Below are 16,908 nucleotides of genomic sequence, written 5' to 3'. Positions count from 1 at the left end.
TAGCATCTATAGAACTTAGAGAGGATTATGGGGGATATTGCCCCCTCTGCTCTTCCCTAGAATTGTCCCTGCCCACGAGCATGCAGTTAAAATGTGTCTATTGTCATACCTAACTATATGAGATCACTGCTCATGTAGCAATTAAATTGAAAGAATAATATGCTCACTAGGACTGGATTTGGACAGCAATGTGTATTCGCGCTCCCGCACTGCAATTGTAATTGAATTGGACTTTTAGGCCCTGTTTGGGAACAAAGTTTTTTAAAAACCACGGTTTTTGAAATACTACAGTATACTTTAGTCATGACAATACCACAGTTTAAAATATTACAGTTTTAGAATACCACAATATTGAATACATAGAGGTGTTTGGAAGTAAAGTATTTTTTTGCACGCGGGAGAGATGTGCGCGCTGCGTTTTATAGAGAAAACTGAGGTATAAACCTAAGTTTAGAATACTTCAAAAGAGCTGCAGTATTTGTAATACTTTAGTTTTGAAAACAGAGATTTTAGCTGGCTTGCCAAACACCTTTTGGTATATAATACTACAGTTTTTAAGAAAAATAAAGTATTCTTCCAAAACTTTGAAAAAACTTCACTCCCAAACACCTCCTTAGTCTGCAAACTCCAGTAGACGGTCGGCTGCGACTACACGTAACAAGCGATGGAATACACAAACAGGACGATGAAACCATGGAGAGCTTTTAGAATCTCTTTGTATAGTCGTCTATTGGGCTTTTGCTTTCTTTAGAACCGAACGGTGGGGCATTGGCATGTTTCAATTTTTTTGTCCTTTTAAGCTAGTTTAGGAACTCTATTTTCCCATAAAATTTCTATTTTCTTAAAAGAAAATAAATTACTTTCCCTTAGAAAAATAGAAATCTCTTGAAAAATGGTATTTCCAAATTAGCTCTTAGAGGTCATTTACTAGACTAAAATCAAGGTACCCATATAGAGAAGGCAAGGGAGGGACCTATCAGATTTACGGGTCTAAGTCTGTCTTCTGCAACGTCCCATAAATTTCACTCTCTAAATAAATATTCTCTGTCCTTTACAGTACACTCTAAAAGATTCAGTCCTCTATATTTTTTCAGTCTACAGCAACGTCCACTAAATTCGGCCCTCTAAAGTTACAGTGATAATAGACTTCCTTTTCTCCATTTATTTAGTTTTTATTTGTTTTGTTTTCATTACACGCTAATAAAAAAATCATGCGCAACATAGTATATTTAATTAATTTACAATCTATATTTTCCAAACTAAAACGTGAGTAACATAATAATAATTTTGGAATTGTTTTTGAAATTATAAATATTAATTACGACTTGAAGTGTCTGTTGTGTAATTGTTGTCCGTAAAACGACACATAATTTTTAGCACGATGAAAATTCTGTTTCCAGATATACTAGCTTGCACCGTAAGCCACGACACTTCTTGCAGAAGCCATCCGCTGGTTTGTTCAGGACGCCACCATGTTACCTTCTCCTAGAAGCCTATTCGTCCTATAAATAAGCACCCACCCCTGAACACTTCACTCAAACTCAAGTTGCCCAGCTCTACAACAATGAACCCGTACTTAGAATCCAATGTTCTTCTTAGGATGGCGCAAGAAATGGAAGAGGAAGAAAAAGAGTCCTGCATCTTAGGAGGCGTCGTGCACGCAACGAGCGTCGTTATGGTGGTTCCATTCCCGATCGTGTTCGGATCCACCGTGACCATATGAGTGGCGATGCAAGAATCCGTGCGGACTACTTCTGCACCCAACTCGTGTACACAGATGCTCAATTCCGGAGGAGGTATCTCTTATTATTCGTACACACATTTACGTCTAAATGTGCTCGAGACTTGTAGCCATTGTCGTTTCCATTTTAGGTTTCGCATGTGTCGCCATGTGTTTGAACGTCTCGTTGATGCTATGCAACAAGTCGATCCTTACTTCGTTCAACAACCAAACTGTGCCGGTGAGCTAGGTCTCTCTGCTCTGCAGAAAGTTGTTGCATCTATTCGTAACCTTGCATACGGTTTTCCTGCCAATGATGTTGACGAGTACGTACGCATTGGTGAATCCACCGCACATGAGGCCTTGAAACACTTTCGCACTGCCATCCAAACCGCATTTGGGGGTTACTATCTCAGAGCACCTACTCCTGCTAATATCACACGCCTCCTCCAAGTTGGAGAGTCACGAGGCTTCCCTGGTATGCTTGGTAGTGTCATTGCATGCATTGGGAGTGGCGTAACTGCCCAATTGCATGGAAGGGAATGTTTACCGGTCGCAGTAAACACCCCACCATGATCCTCGAAGCAGTTGCCTCGTATGACCTCTGGATTTGGCATGCCCGGTAGCTGTAACAACATCACCGTTCTTCAACGTTCAAGAGTCCGTTAGAAAATTCGTCATTCGTATGATGTTAGGACCCAACACTTTGCCACCATTCAAGAGTTCGCTAGAAAAGACATTAAACGAACTTTTGGTGTGCTCTAGAAGCGATGGGTTGTAGTCTGTGGTCCTGCATATGGTTGGTCTCCAGAACACATTGGAGACATAATGAAAACTTGCATCATCTTGCACAACAAGATAGTAGAGGACGAAGGTCCTTCAGCTTTGAACACAAGCTTCGACAACATAGGAGTATTGGCGGACACTACTCATGGTTCCATGGCCGAGCGCAATGAGTACATCAACAAACGGTACGAGGAACTGCAAGACCCCATCAAATATACTCAGTTGCAGGTTGATCTCATCCACCACCACTGGGCGCGGCTTGGTTCCGGAGTTGCTTAGTTTCAAGTTTCCGTTTGCAACAACAATAAAATGACGACAATTTAGCAAATGGCATAGTGGCAGGTCTCGTGTTTATCAAATGTGTTTAGGTTTGTCACCAGTTCTGTCATGTCAGTCTGTGGCAAGTTTCAATGTGTAATGTGTCATGTGTGTCCAAGCATTATAATATGTCGTTGTGTAATGGTGAAAGTATGCAATAACATAACAAGTCCAATATCGTTGACCAACATTACAATGTTCAAGCATGATGTACCGAAAAATGTCAAGTTTGCAAACAACTTGGAACAACAAGAACAAAAATATGGTTCACCAACATGTAGTTATTCTCCAACATAAATAGCATGACATACTCAACCAGGAAGAAAAATAAACTTCGTTTACTCCTCACTTGCTTGACGACGAGTTTCCAGTAACCCTTGCCAATATCTCCTATTCCTTAGCCTTGTAGTATTGTCAAAGTAGGGGGTTACATTTACTAAGATCCATGGTCAGTATCATTACCTCCTCTTCCTTGTCCTCCTTCAATTTCTGCCAATCCATCCTAAGTTTCTCCAGGTTTAGCTTCTTCCTCTCCTCAGTTGAAGCTACTAATTTGTACACAGACAACCATTCCAAATAAAGTTCACCCAATCGAGTCATGTACTATGAATTAGTCGACGATGTGTCCATAGACCTTTGCTTCTTTGCCTTTTCCTTGGACAAATCATGACCTAGTGGCTTCTTCGAAGTAAAGCTTGATGGAGCAGATTCTTCTGCATCTACGTCTACAGTATTTGATTGGGTACCGATTGGGTTGGGTGGTGGATTTTGGTGACCCATGTGCTGGTCCATCCAATTTGGTTGATCCTTCAAGATTGCCCAATAATGTAAGAAATGGAAGGGCTTCTTTTCAGCAGCAAACCTAGTTGCTGCAAGAGAAGTCTACAAAACATTATTAGCTAGCTCGATTGAAGAACACAGGGGGTCCAAGATAATTATAGACACATACCTTGTCTGCATCAGTAAGGCCACTAGGTTTTGTCGAAGCACATCTGTCATGTAACCATCAGAGATAGAGCACTGTGTTTTGATACTATCCCACCTGCTCATTAGAGATTTGATAGACCTTTTTGGCATTGTTCCTCTTCTAGAGTTGTATGCCTCGGTAATTTGATTATAAAAACCTTGACGCTTCTGACCTGTGTTAACTATGGGGTCACAACTCATAGCAAGCCAAGCATGACAAACCCTCATGTCCTCCTCAAACATGAAGTTTGCTAGCTTTGTGCATTGACCACCCTTCTTCACTGGAGGTGCAGGTGTTGACCCCTTTGTGGGTATATCAGACTGATGAGGACCAAAACCTATGTTTTCAAACTGAGTGACATCTTCCTAGAATAGGAAACTGTCATATTGTGACATTACTTGGTTCCAGTGGGTACCCATGTTGTACATATAAGGCAGGCACATCAAATTAGTCATGAAAAGGCATAACTGTTGTATTGTCAGCCAAACATTTGAAACAAATAGAACCATGCTAGATTAGTTTTGAAGACAGACATAACATGTCACAAGTACTCAATACTAGATATGTTGCAAAGTTCTCAACATAAAAGATACGATGACAACATGAACACCACATGAATGATAGGAACACCTAGTGTCACACAGCCTAGGTCTTTTCTTCACATACAAAAGAGTACTACCACTTCCATAAACCTAAAACATCCTTGGTTCTAGACTGCTAACACTTTATTTAGGTCCACGCTAATCTAGTAGGGATATGTGTCGTCGGTAGAGTAGTCATGTTCGTCGTCGTAACCGATTTATCATTATTCATCTCTAAATTATAGTCAATCAGAAGCTCATCATCTGCATCTGATGATTCGACATTGTATAGACGGTCCATGTGCTCCACCTCCTAGTCTGTTTGCAGTGCTAGGTGATCAAGGTTCTTCGCAAGGTCCTCGATCTCAACTAAAGCACGGTTCATTTCAGTCAAGACGGGTGAGTTCACTGGTTGGAAGGCACTGTTGTAATACCCAATTGGTGGATAATAAAAGGGGAAGAGTTAACCTTCTTATATGTGTGACTCCTTGCTCATGAGAACATAGGGATAATCATATTGGGAAGGAATAAATTAGTTAAAGATACATAAATAATCTATGTGTCATGTTGGAGTTTATTTGTTTGTGCATTTACTAATAATAATGTTAATAAAGATATTGTCGGCGTTCTGAGACCGGGGGGTCCCTGAGCCGACGAGTGAATGTCGCCGCGTGCCCCAGCCCAGATGGGTCGAGCGCGAGGGCGAGCGTGAAGGGGGGAAAGCGAGGCGGCCGGAGACCAGCGTGAGAGAGGTGGGAATCCCGCGGCCTTCGTGTTCGTCCCGCGCCCAGGTCGGGTGCGCTTGCAGTAGGGGGTTACAAGCGTCCACGCGGGAGAGGAAGCGAGCGGCTTCAAGCGAGCGCCTGTCTCGTCCTCGTCCCCGCGCGGCCAACCCTCTCTAAGAGGGCCCTGGTCCTTCCTTTTATAGGCGTAAGGAGAGGATCCAGGTGTACAATGGGGGGTGTAGCAGAGTGCTACGTGTCTAGCGGAGGAGAGCTAGCGCCCTAAGTACATGCCGTTGTGGCAGCCGGAGAGATTTTGGCGCCCAGCTGGTGTGATGTCGTGGCCGTCGGAGGAGCGATGGAGCCTGGCGGAGGGACAGCTGTCGGAGCGGTTGAGTCCTTGCTGACGTCCTCTTGCTTCCGTAAGGGGGCTGAGAGCCGCCGTCGTCACAGAGTATGCGAGGCGCCATCATTGCCTATCTGGCGGAGCGAGCCAGATGGGACGCCGGTCTTGTTCCCTGTGGCCCGAGTCAGCTCGGGGTAGGGTGATGATGGCACCTCCTATTGACGTGGCTGGTCTGCGCCCTAGGTTGGGCGATGTGGAAGCTCCTCCGAAGCCGAGGTCGAGTCCGAGCCCCTGGGTCGGGCGAGGCGGAGGCCGCCGGCTGAGGCCAAGGCGGAGTCCGAGCCCTGGGGTCGGGCGGAGCGGAGTTCGCCGTCTTCTGGGGCTGAGCCCAAGTCCGAGCCCTGGGGTCGGGCAGGGCGGAGTTCGCCATCTTCCGGGACTTAGCCCGAGTCCGAGCCCTAGGTCGGGCGGAGCGGAGTTCGCCGTCTTCCGGGACTTAGCCCGAGTCCGAGCCCTGGGTCGGGCGGAGCGGAGTTCGCCGTCTTCCGGGACTTAGCCCGAGTCCGAGCCCTGGGTCGGGCGGAGCGGAGTTCGTCGTCTTCCGGGACTTAGCCCGAGTCCGAGCCCTGGGTCGGGTGGAGCGGAGCTTCCTATGGTGCCTTCGGCCGGGCCTGACTGCCTGTCAGTCTCACTCTGTCAAGTGGCACCGCAGTCGGAGTGGCGCAGGCGGCGCTGTCCTTCTGTCAGGCTGGTCAGTGGAGCGGCGAAGTGACGGCGGTCACTTTGGCTCTGCCGGCTGGGGGCGCGCGTCAGGATAAAGGTGTCAGGCCACCTTTGCATTAAATGCTCCTGCGGTTTGGTCGGTCGGTGCGGCGATTTGGTCAGGGTTGCTTCTTGGTGAAGACAGGGCCTCGGGCGAGCCGGAAATATGTTCGCCGCTGAAGGGGGGCCTCGGGCGAGACGGAAATCCTCCGGGGTCGGCTGCCCTTGTCCGAGGCTAGGCTCGGGCGAGGCGTGATCGAGTCCCTCGAATGGACTGATCCCTGACTTAATCGCACCCATCAGGCCTTTGCAGCTTTATGCTGATGGGGGTTACCAGCTGAGAATTAGGAGCCTTGAGGGTACCCCTAATTATGGTCCCCGACAGTAGCCCCCGAGCCTCGAAGGGAGTGTTAGCACTCGCTTGGAGGCTTTCGTCGCACTTTTTTGCAAGGGGACCAGCCTTTCTCGGTTGCGTTTTGTTCCGGTGGGTGCGCGCGAGCGCACCTGCCGGGTGTAGCCCCCGAGGCCTCGGAGGAGTGGTTTCACTCCTTCGAGGTCTTAATGCCTCGCGTAATGCTTCGGCTGATCTGGTCGTTCCCTCATGCGAGCTGGCCGTAGCCCGGGTGTACGGTCGGGTCCCAAGTTCTTGGGCTGGTATGTTGACGCTGTCAACGGTTCGGCCGGAGCCGGGTTTGCGAGAGCAGCCCCCGAGCCTCTACACAGGGCGAGAGGCGATCAGGGACAGACTCGGCTTTTTTACATACGCCCCTGTGTCGCCTTTCCGCAAGGAGGAGGGGGGAAAGCGCCATGTTGCCCTCGATGGGCGCCGAACATGGTGTCTCCGGTGAGCTGCAAGCGGGTAATCCGAGTGGATGTCCATGCCCCGTTCGTTAGGGGTCGGCTAGGGGCCCAGAGGCACGCCCAAAAGTACCTGCGGGTGATCTGCCGGACCCGGTCCCCTGGCGACGGGGTCCGAGGGCTCGATGCCTCCCTCTGATGAGATTCCGTTACAAGATCGTTCCTGCTGGTCTCGGAAATGTCCTAGGGTACCTCGGGAGCGCAGCCCGAGCCTTGGTTATGTATCGAACGTACCCATGGTCATCCCTCGCTCTGTGTCTGAGGCGGCTGTGAACCCTTCGGGGGCCAGCCTTCGAACCCCTGATCAGTAGTGGGCGCGGAGCCCGAGTAGCCTGAGGCGGTCGTTGAACCCTTCCGAGGGGCCAGCCTTCGAACCTCTGACCAGTAGTGAGTGTAGGGCCCACGTGATCTGAGGCGGCTGTCGAACCCTTCCGAGGGGCCAGCCTTCGAACCTCTGATCAGTAGGGAGGCTCGGAGCCTGGTTCCTTCACGGGGAAGGATCCTTTTCGGGGTATCCCCCTTTCCCAGTCCCTGTTGCAAGAGAGAGAAAGAGGAAAAAAGGAAAAGGATACGAAATCGAATGACGCGGCGTACCTTTTTTGACGCGGTCATTATGGCGAAGGCGAAGCGTCGCCCGCTTCTCCTGCCAGAGGCGCCGCCTGTCCCACCGCGGAGTTAATGCGACGGGGCGAGTGGTTGGCGGGGCGGCCGTTGCGCGTGCGCGAGCCGTTCGAGAAACGGAGCACGGGTGCGTTGTCTTCACGCCGTGAGAGAGGGTTCTCTTGCTGCCCCCGGATGGGACGTGAGCTTGGCTGACGACGGGGCCGCTGCTCCTGCCCGCCTGCCACCGCCATTACTGCCGGCCCATTTTTGGTCGCATTGACCGTCGCGCCAGGCTGGCGCTGCTGGGTCGCGCGCTGGGTCGCCTCAAGTCGCGGTATTGGTTCCGCAGTCGAGGAGGCGTGGTAGTGGCGCAAGTGGCGGTGCAGTTGCATGCACGAAGCATTCGGCGCGCCGGTTGCATGACACGTGGGCCTGGGCCCTCGTGCCGGGCGTGTTGGGAGTCGGAGAAATGCGCCCACTTGGCGCGGTTGCATGCCGCCTGCATGGCTGCCCACCCTTTCGCCCGCTGGTCTGGGCAAAAGTGGAGGGTCGCCTGTAACCGCTGGGCGGTTGTGCGCACCGCGCACGGTGGTTTGGCTTCTTCTGCTCTGAGCCGGTTTGCATGACGTGTGGGACCCAGCCCCCGCGCCGCAGGGGAGGACCTTGGAGTGTGTTGGAGAAGACTCAGCCCGCGACGGTTGGGGGCGCAAGTAGGGAGAGTCGCCTTTAAAAGGAGGGTGACCCCCTTTGGAAGGCGACCATGTCTTCGCGCTCCCTTATGCATCGTGTCTTTCCACCTTCCAAGCCCCCGGATGGGGGTTACCCGCCGTCTTTCCGCCTCATCGTTGGAGGAACGCAACTCCGTGGGAGTTGGTACCTTTCAGCCATCGTTCGGCTTCAAGGATTTTCATCATGCAGCCCGGCTGCACCCCCCCGCCGGCGGTCACCCAAGACGGTGACCTCCAGGTTGATGGTGGGGGAAAGCGAGCCGGGCTGCAGCCTCTGCCCCTCCCTCAGTCTCAAGGATTTTCATCACCAGGGCTGGGGAGGGGAGTGTGCCGAGTTGGGGTCGGCCCCCGCGTGGGCGGTGGCCCGCTCCTTCCCTCAGTGATCGGGGGGAAGGGCGGTTGTCGTCCGTTGCACCGGCAGCTGCAGCGTGCCTGGCTCTCGGACCCGAGTGGCTTCAGAGCCGCTCTCGGCGCCGGCTTCCGCCACGGCAGCTGGAAGAGGTTCTTCCGCCGATGAGATAGCCAGGGCCGCCCACGGACCGACCTCCAACTCTACGGCCTTCTGCCCGTCCTTGCCTCACGAGTTTGGGCACGGGCGGGGGCCTCCTGGCAGCGGCATCCGCCCTGAGGTCATCGCTACCGCTGTTCGGCCCCCCGGAGCAGAAGTCGTCGTCGTCGTCGTCGCCGCTGCCGGAGCGGGCGACGGCGTGCCGTTCGTCGGTCTTCTGTTGCTCCGCAGGCCCCCCCATCGAGTGGGGTTGTTCGTACCTGCGGAGGTGGAACCGGAGTTCCGTTTGTATTGGCACTTTGAATGCCAGTGTTTTTGTTCATTGTGGCTGTCGAGGCCTGAACATGTATGTAATTTTGGCACGGAGCCGTGTTTTTTCCTCATTTTCGAGCACTAAGACTCGCCTGTTGGTTGTCTGAACCGCTTCACCAAGCGTGTGTCGCCCCGTGTAAAGGTGACGAGTGAGGTATCCGTATCCTGGAGGCGTAGGAGTCCCTCGGCTCGGTCAGCCTTGTTGTCCGAGGCTTCTCTAGCTTAGTTAAAGGAACCCCTCGGCCGCTCTCCGATGAGCCGAGGCTAGGGGTAGCGGTGTCAGCATGAACAGCGGCAGAGTTGGCTCGAAAAGAAAACCTGGTTGGCCGGAGCCTGGCCGGGTCGTCCGTTAGCAGGACCGACGCCGGAATTGACCAGCCGAGGCCTCGGGTCGGGCTGACGTCCTTGGAGGACAACTGGCCGAGGCCCCGGGGTGACCAGCCGAGCCGCCTGCTCGGGCCGGATTCTCGGAGAAGACCCTGGCAGTGATGGCTCGGGCGTGGCGATGACGTCGTCCTTTGGAGTGGAGATCTTCGGACCGTGTCGCCGTCCGAGGCTAGGTCGGACCTCGCCGAAAGTGTTGTCGATGCCGAGGGTGCTGCTGCTCCCTTCCAGCGTCAAGACCCGAGCCTGCAGGATCGGATTGTCTTGTAGCGTGTGTTTCCTGCGGCCGCCAAGGCCAAAACACACCCTCGCCGTGTTGTAAAGATGCGTCTCTTTTCCTCTTGTTTCGAGTATCTGGACTTTTTTGTCGGTAACAGAAATGTTTGTGCGAGCGAGAGTTGCTTCTCGCGGAAGGTGATGAGTGAGGTATCCGTATCCCGGAGGCGTAGGAGTCCCTCGGCTCGGTCGGCCTTGCCGCTTACGCGCACTCTTACCCGTCCATGGGGCTCTGTCACCGACGCAGTCGAGAAGGCTCGAAGGATCGCTTCGGCAGAAGAGCTTCCGAACATGAAGACTTGTTCGGTCCGCGGAATCACTTATCCGAACGTGAGTTACTTATCGCAGAAGGTGATGAGTGAGGTATGCGTATCCCGGAGGCGTAGGAGTCCCTCGGCTCGGTCAGCCTTGGCTGCTTACGTGTACTCCGTCGTTTTCAGGATCCACTTTCGAAGTAGTCAAAAAGCACGAAAGACATTCTGGCAGAAAAGATCTTTTTTTCGAGGAAAATTTCGACGCAGAGGGGGTTCCCCCCCTTTTAGCCCCCGAGGGAGGGTCGGGCTTTGCCGAGGCGAGGCCGACCCTTCCTTGATGACTAAACTTTGCGTGGGTGCGAGGTATATGATCAACCTGAAAACATCTTAAGGGTAGAAGCAACGTAGCTGTTGGATGTTCCAAGCGTTGTCGTAGACCTCGCCTTGACTGTTGGCCAGCTTGTACGTTCCGGGCTTCAGAACTTTGGCGATGACGAACGGCCCCTCCCAGGGGGGCGTGAGCTTGTGCCGCCCTCGGGTGTCTTGTCGCAGCTGAAGTACCAGGTCGCCCACCTGGAGGTCTCGGGGCCGGACCCCTCGGGCGTGGTACCGTCGTAGGGACTGCTGGTACCGCGCCGAGTGTAGTAAGGCCTTGTCCCGAGCCTCCTCCAGCTGGTCCAGCGAGTCTTCTCGGCTAGCTTGGTTGCTTTGGTCGGTGTAGGCCCTCGTCCTCGGGGAACCATATTCTAAGTCTGTGGGCAAGATGGCTTCGGCCCCATAGACTAGAAAGAACGGCGTGAAGCACGTGGCTCGGCTCGGCGTTGTCCTCAGACTCCAGACCACCGAGGGGAGTTCCTTCATCCACCGCTTGCCGAACTTGTTGAGGTCGTTGTAGATCCGAGGCTTGAGCCCTTGTAGAATCATGCCGTTGGCACGCTCTACCTGCCCATTCGTCATGGGATGAGCCACGGCGGCCCAGTCCACCCGGATGTGGTGATCCTCGCAGAAGTCCAGGAACTTTCTGCCGGTGAACTGGGGGCCGTTGTCGGTGATGATGGAGTTCGGGACCCCGAAGCGATGGATGATGTTGGTGAAGAACGCCACCGCCTGCTCGGACCTGATGCTGTTCAGGGGTCGGACCTCGATCCACTTGGAGAATTTGTCGATGGCGACCAGCAGGTGCGTGTAGCCCCCGGGTGCCTTCTGCAAGGGGCCGACGAGATCTAGACCCCACACAGCAAAAGGCCAGGTGTTGGGTATCGTCTGTAGAGCCTGAGCGGGCAGGTGGGTCTGCCTCGCGTAGAATTGACACCCTTCGCAGGTGCGGACAATTCTGGTAGCGTCGGCCACCGCCGTAGGCCAGTAGAAGCCTTGTCGGAAAGCATTCCCGACAAGGGCTCGAGGCGCTGCGTGATGGCCGCAAGCCCCCCGAGTGTATCTCTCACAAGAGTTCCTGACCTTCGGCGATGGAGATGCACCGCTGGAGGATGCCAGAGGGGCTGCGGTGGTAGAGCTCCTTCTCATCACCTAGCAAAACGAACGACTTGGCGCGCCACGCCACCCGCCGAGCCTTGGCTCGGTCGAGGGGTAGCTCTCCTCGGTGGAGATATTGCAGGTACGGGGTCTGCCAGTTTTGATCAGGCGTGACCTCGCTTTGCTCCCCCTCGACGTGCAGCGTCTCGCCCTCGGGGGCCGAGGCTACCTCGGGCTGAACCGAGGGTGCCTCGGGCTGTGCCGAGGGTGCCTCAGGCTCGGGCGTGTCGTCGATCTTGACGGAGGGTTGATGCAGATCTCGGGAGAAGACGTCCGGGGGAACCGTTGTTCGCCCCGAGGCTATTTTAGCCAGCTCGTCCGTAGTCTCGTTGTAGCGCCGAGCGATGTGGTTGAGCTCGAGCCCGTAGAACTTGTCTTCCAGGCGCCGAACCTCATCGCAGTAGGCCTCCATCTTCGGGTCGCGGCAGTGGGAGTTCTTCATGACTTGGTCGATGACGAGCTGCGAGTCACCGCGAGCGTCGAGGCGTCGGACCCCTAGCTCGATGGCGATCCGCAATCCATTGACCAGAGCTTCGTACTCAGCCACATTGTTGGATGCCGGGAAATGGAGGCGTAGCACATAGCGTATGTGCTTCCCGAGGGGCGAGATGAAGAGTAGGCCTGCGTCGGCTCCCGTCTTCATCAACGACCCGTCGAAAAACATGGTCCAGAGCTCCGGTTGGATCGGAGCCGTCGGTAGCTGGGTGTCGACCCATTCGGCCATGAAGTCCGCCAAGACCTGGGACTTGATGGCCTTCCGAGGGGCGAACGAGATTGTCTCGCCCATGATTTCCAGCGCCCACTTTGCAATCCTACCCGAGGCCTCTCGGCACTGGATGATCTCCCCCAGGGGGAAGGATGACACCATAGTTACCGGATGAGACTCGAAGTAGTGTCACAACTTCCGCCGTGTCAGGATCACCGCATACAGCAACTTCTGAACTTGTGGGTAGCGGATCTTGGTTTCGGAAAGTACCTCGCTGATGAAGTAAACTGGCCTCTGAACGGGCAATGCATGCCCCTCTTCTTTCCTCTCGACCACAATCGCGGCGCTAACCACCTGAGTGGTCGCGGCGACGTAGACCAAGAGGGCTTCTCCGGCAGCTGGGGGCACCAAGATAGGCGCCTTTGTGAGGAGCGCCTTCAGGTTCCCGAGGGCTTCCTCGGCCTCAGGGGTCCAAGTGAAGCACTCGGCCTTCCTCAAGAGGCGGTACAGAGGTAGACCTCTTTCGCCGAGGCGTGAGATGAAGCGGCTCAGAGCCGCGAGACATCCCATGACCCTCTGTACGCCTTTCAAGTCCTTGATGGGCCCCATGCTGGTGATGGCTGCGATCTTCTCTAGGTTGGCTTCGATGCCCCGCTCGGAGACGATGAACCCCAAGAGCATGCCTCGGGGCACCCCGAAGACACACTTCTCGGGATTGAGCTTGACGCCTTTCGCCTTGAGACATCGAAATGTCACTTCAAGGTCGGAAAGGAGGTCGAAGGCTTTCCTCGTCTTGACTACGATGTCATCGACATAGGCCTCGACCGTGCAGCCAATGTGTTCGCCGAACACATGGTTCATGCACCGCTGGTACGTCGCGCCCGCATTCCTCAAGCCGAACGGCATGGTGACATAGCAGTACATGCCGAAGGGTGTGATGAAAGAAGTCGCGAGCTGGTCGAACTCTTTCATCCTGATTTGATGATACCCTAAGTAGGCATCGAGGAAAGACAGGGTTTCGCACCCAGCAGTGGAATCCACGATTTGATCGATGCGAGGCAGAGGGTAGGGAACCTTCGGACATGCTTTGTTGAGACCAGTGTAGTCTACACACATCCGCCATTTCCCCCGTTTCTTTCTCACAAGCACAGGGTTGGCAAGCCATTCGGGATGGAATACCTCTTTGATGAACCCTGCCGCCATTAGCTTGTGGATCTCCTCGCCTATGGCTCTGCGCTTCTCCTCGTCGAATCGGCGCAGAGGCTGCTTGACGGGTCGGGCTCCGGCTCGGATGTCCAGCGAGTGCTCGGCGACATCCCTCGGTATGCCGGGCATGTCCGAGGGACTCCACGCGAAGACGTCGGCATTCGCGCGGAGAAAGTCGACGAGCACTGCTTCCTATTTGGGATCGAGCCCGGAGACGATCCGGATCTGCTTGGAGGCGTCGCCGCTGGGGTCGAGGGGGACGGACTTAACCGTCTCCGCTGGCTCAAAGTTGCCGACATGACGCTTCACGTCTGGCACCTCCTTCGAGAGGCTCTCCAGGTCAGCGATGAGGGCCTCGGACTCGGCGAGGGCCTCGGCGTACTCCACGCACTCCACGTCGCATTCGAACGCGTGTTTGTACGTGGGGCCGACGGTGATGATCCCGTTGGGGCCCGGCATCTTGAGCTTCAGGTAGGTGTAGTTGGGGACGGCCATGAACTTCGCGTAGCATGGTCTTCCCAGTACCGCGTGGTAGGTTCCTCGGAACCCGACCACCTCGAACGTCAGGGTCTCCCTTCGGAAGTTGGAGGGTGTTCCGAAGCAGACGGGAAGGTCGAGTTGTCCGAGGGGCTGGACGCGCTTCCCGGGAATGATCCCATGGAAGGGCGCAGCGCCTGCTCGGACGGAGGACAGATCGACACGCAGGAGCCCGAGGGTCTCGGCGTAGATGATGTTGAGGTTGCTGCCTCCGTCCATGAGGACCTTGGTGAGCCTGACGTCGCCGATGACGAGGTCGACGACGAGCGGGTGTTTCCCCAGGCTCAGCACATGGTCGGGGTGATCGGCTCGGTCGAAGGTGATGAGCTTGTCGGACCAGTCTAGATAGACTGGCGCCGCCGCCTTCACCGAGCAGACCTCCCGGCTCTCTTGCTTGCGGTGCCGAGCCGAGGCATTCACCGCTTGCCCACCGTAGATCATGAAGCAGTCGCGGACCTCGGGGAACTCTCCTGCTTGGTGATCTTCCTTCTTATCGTCGTCGCGGGCCCTGCCACCCTCCGCGGGTGGCCCGGCCCTGTGGAAGTGGCGCCGAAGCATGACGCACTCCTCAAGGGTGTGCTTGACGGGCCCCTGGTGATAGGGGCACGACTCCTTGAGCATCTCGTCGAAGAGGTTGGCACCTCCGGGGGGTTTCCGAGGGTTCTTGTACTCGGCGGCGGCGACAAGGTCCGTGTCGGCAGCGTCGCGTTTCGCTTGCGACTTCTTCTTGCCCTTCTTCCTGGCGCGCGCTGAGTTGACTCCTCGGGAGCATCTTCCGATGGGCGGCCCTGGGGCTGCTTGTCCTTTCGAAAGATAGCCTCGACCGCCTCCTGGCCAGAGGCGAACTTGGTGGCGATGTCCATCAGCTCGCTCGCCCTGGTGGGGGTCTTGCGACCCAGCTTGCTCACCAGATCGCGGCAGGTGGTGCCGGCGAGGAACGCGCCGATGACATCCGAGTCGGTGATGTTGGGCAGCTCGGTGCGCTGCTTCGAGAATCGTCGGATGTAGTCTCAGAGAGACTTTCCCGGCTGCTGTCGGTAGCTTCGGAGGTCCCAGGAATTCCTGGGGCGCACGTACGTGCCCTGGAAATTGCCGGCGAAAGCTTGGACCAGATCGTCCCAGTTGGAGATCTGCCCCGGAGGCAGGTGCTACAGCCAGGCGCGAGCGGTGTCAGAGAGGAACAGTGGGAGGTTGCGGATGATGAGGTTGTCATCGTCCGTTCCACCCAGTTGGCAGGCCAGACGGTAGTCCGCGAGCCACAGTTCCGGTCTCGTCTCCCCCGAGTACTTTGTGATAGTAGTCGGGGGTCGGAACCGGGTCGAGAACGGCGCCCGTCGTATGGCCCGGCTGAAGGCCTACGGACCGGGTGGATCGGGCGAGGGACTCTGATCCTCCCCGCTGTCGTAGCGTCCCCCACACCTGGGGTGGTAGCCTCGGCGCACCCTCTCGTTGAGGTGGGCCCGACGGTCGCGGTGATGGTGCTCGTTGCCAAGGCGACCCGGGGCCGCAGGCGCTGTGTTGCGCGTGCGCCCGGTGTAGACCGAGGCTTCCCGCACGAATCGGAAAATCGCGGCATGAGGTTCCGAGGGGTACCCCTGCCTTCGGGAGGCAGAGCTCTCGGCCCGTCGGACCGCGGCGCCTTCCAGGAGATTCTTGAGCTCTCCCTGGATTCGCCGCCCCTCGGTGGTTGATGGCTCCGGCATCGCGCGGAGGAGCATTGCTGCTGCAGCCAGGTTCTGGCCGACCCCACTAGATGCGGGTGGTGGCCTGACCCTGACGTCGTCGGCGACGCGGTGCTGGAAGCCCTGGGGTAGATGACGTATTTCTCCGGCCGGGGGTTGGCCCGCCCATGCCTGCCCGACGTCCCGACGGATCGGCTCAAGCGCTCCTGCTCCCACGTCGAGCCTGGCCTGCACCCCGCGGATTTGCTCGAGCTGTGGGTCATGGCCCCCCGCCTGAACGGGGACCACAGCTAGCTCCCGTGGGATGTCAACGCGAGGCACCGGCCAAGGGAGATCACCGTCCTCCGGCATGCCGAGATGGTTGCCTTCGGAGGGACCCCCTAGATCGACATGGAAACATTCGCGGCTTGGGCCGCAGTCCTCGTCGCCGATTAAATAATTGATCAGAACAGTCGGAGAGGCAGTAGTCACATGCGGTCATGAAGTCCCGCATGGCACTGGGGTTGCCAAGTCCAGAGAAATCCCAACAGATGCTGGGCTCGTCGTCTTCCTCGGACCCAGAGGGCCCGTAGGTCGAGACGTCCGTCAGCCGGTCCCAAGGTGACCGCATACGAAACCCCAGAGGGTTTGGACTTGCCTCTACGAGGGCGCCCACCAAAGCGAAGTCGCTAGGCGGGTTGAGGCTGAATCCAAATGACGTGGGATGGGAATCGGTCGGTACCTCTTGGTCGACGAGCGGCGATGAAGTCATGTCGGGGACTGACTGCACCGTCGTCTCAGGTACGAGGGTGACGTCCAGCAAGCTTTTCGCGAGCGTGCTGGCGTCGTCCGCTTGCCCGGGATTGGCGTGTCGCGGGGAGACGGCGCTCGTCTTCGTCTCAAGCGCGAAGTCGATACCTAGTGCGCCCCCCGTTGGGGTGCCGGTGCTGTCGACTCGCTCGACAGCCGACGAGGCGCTGCCTCCTGCTTGGCCTTGGTTGCCCTGCCTTCCCCTCCGTCGGCGGGGAGGAGGGCGGGATGAGCTCAAAGGTTGTTCTTCCACCACGCGGGGAAGACGTCGTCGATTCCGCCGCCGGCGGGCGGGCTGTCGGTCGCCATTGTCGTTGTCGCGCGGCGGTG

The sequence above is a fragment of the Zea mays genome, chromosome 9 (genome assembly GCF_902167145.1).
Source record: "Zea mays cultivar B73 chromosome 9, Zm-B73-REFERENCE-NAM-5.0, whole genome shotgun sequence".
NCBI lineage: Eukaryota > Viridiplantae > Streptophyta > Magnoliopsida > Poales > Poaceae > Zea > Zea mays.
This window is presented reverse-complemented; position numbering follows the sequence as displayed.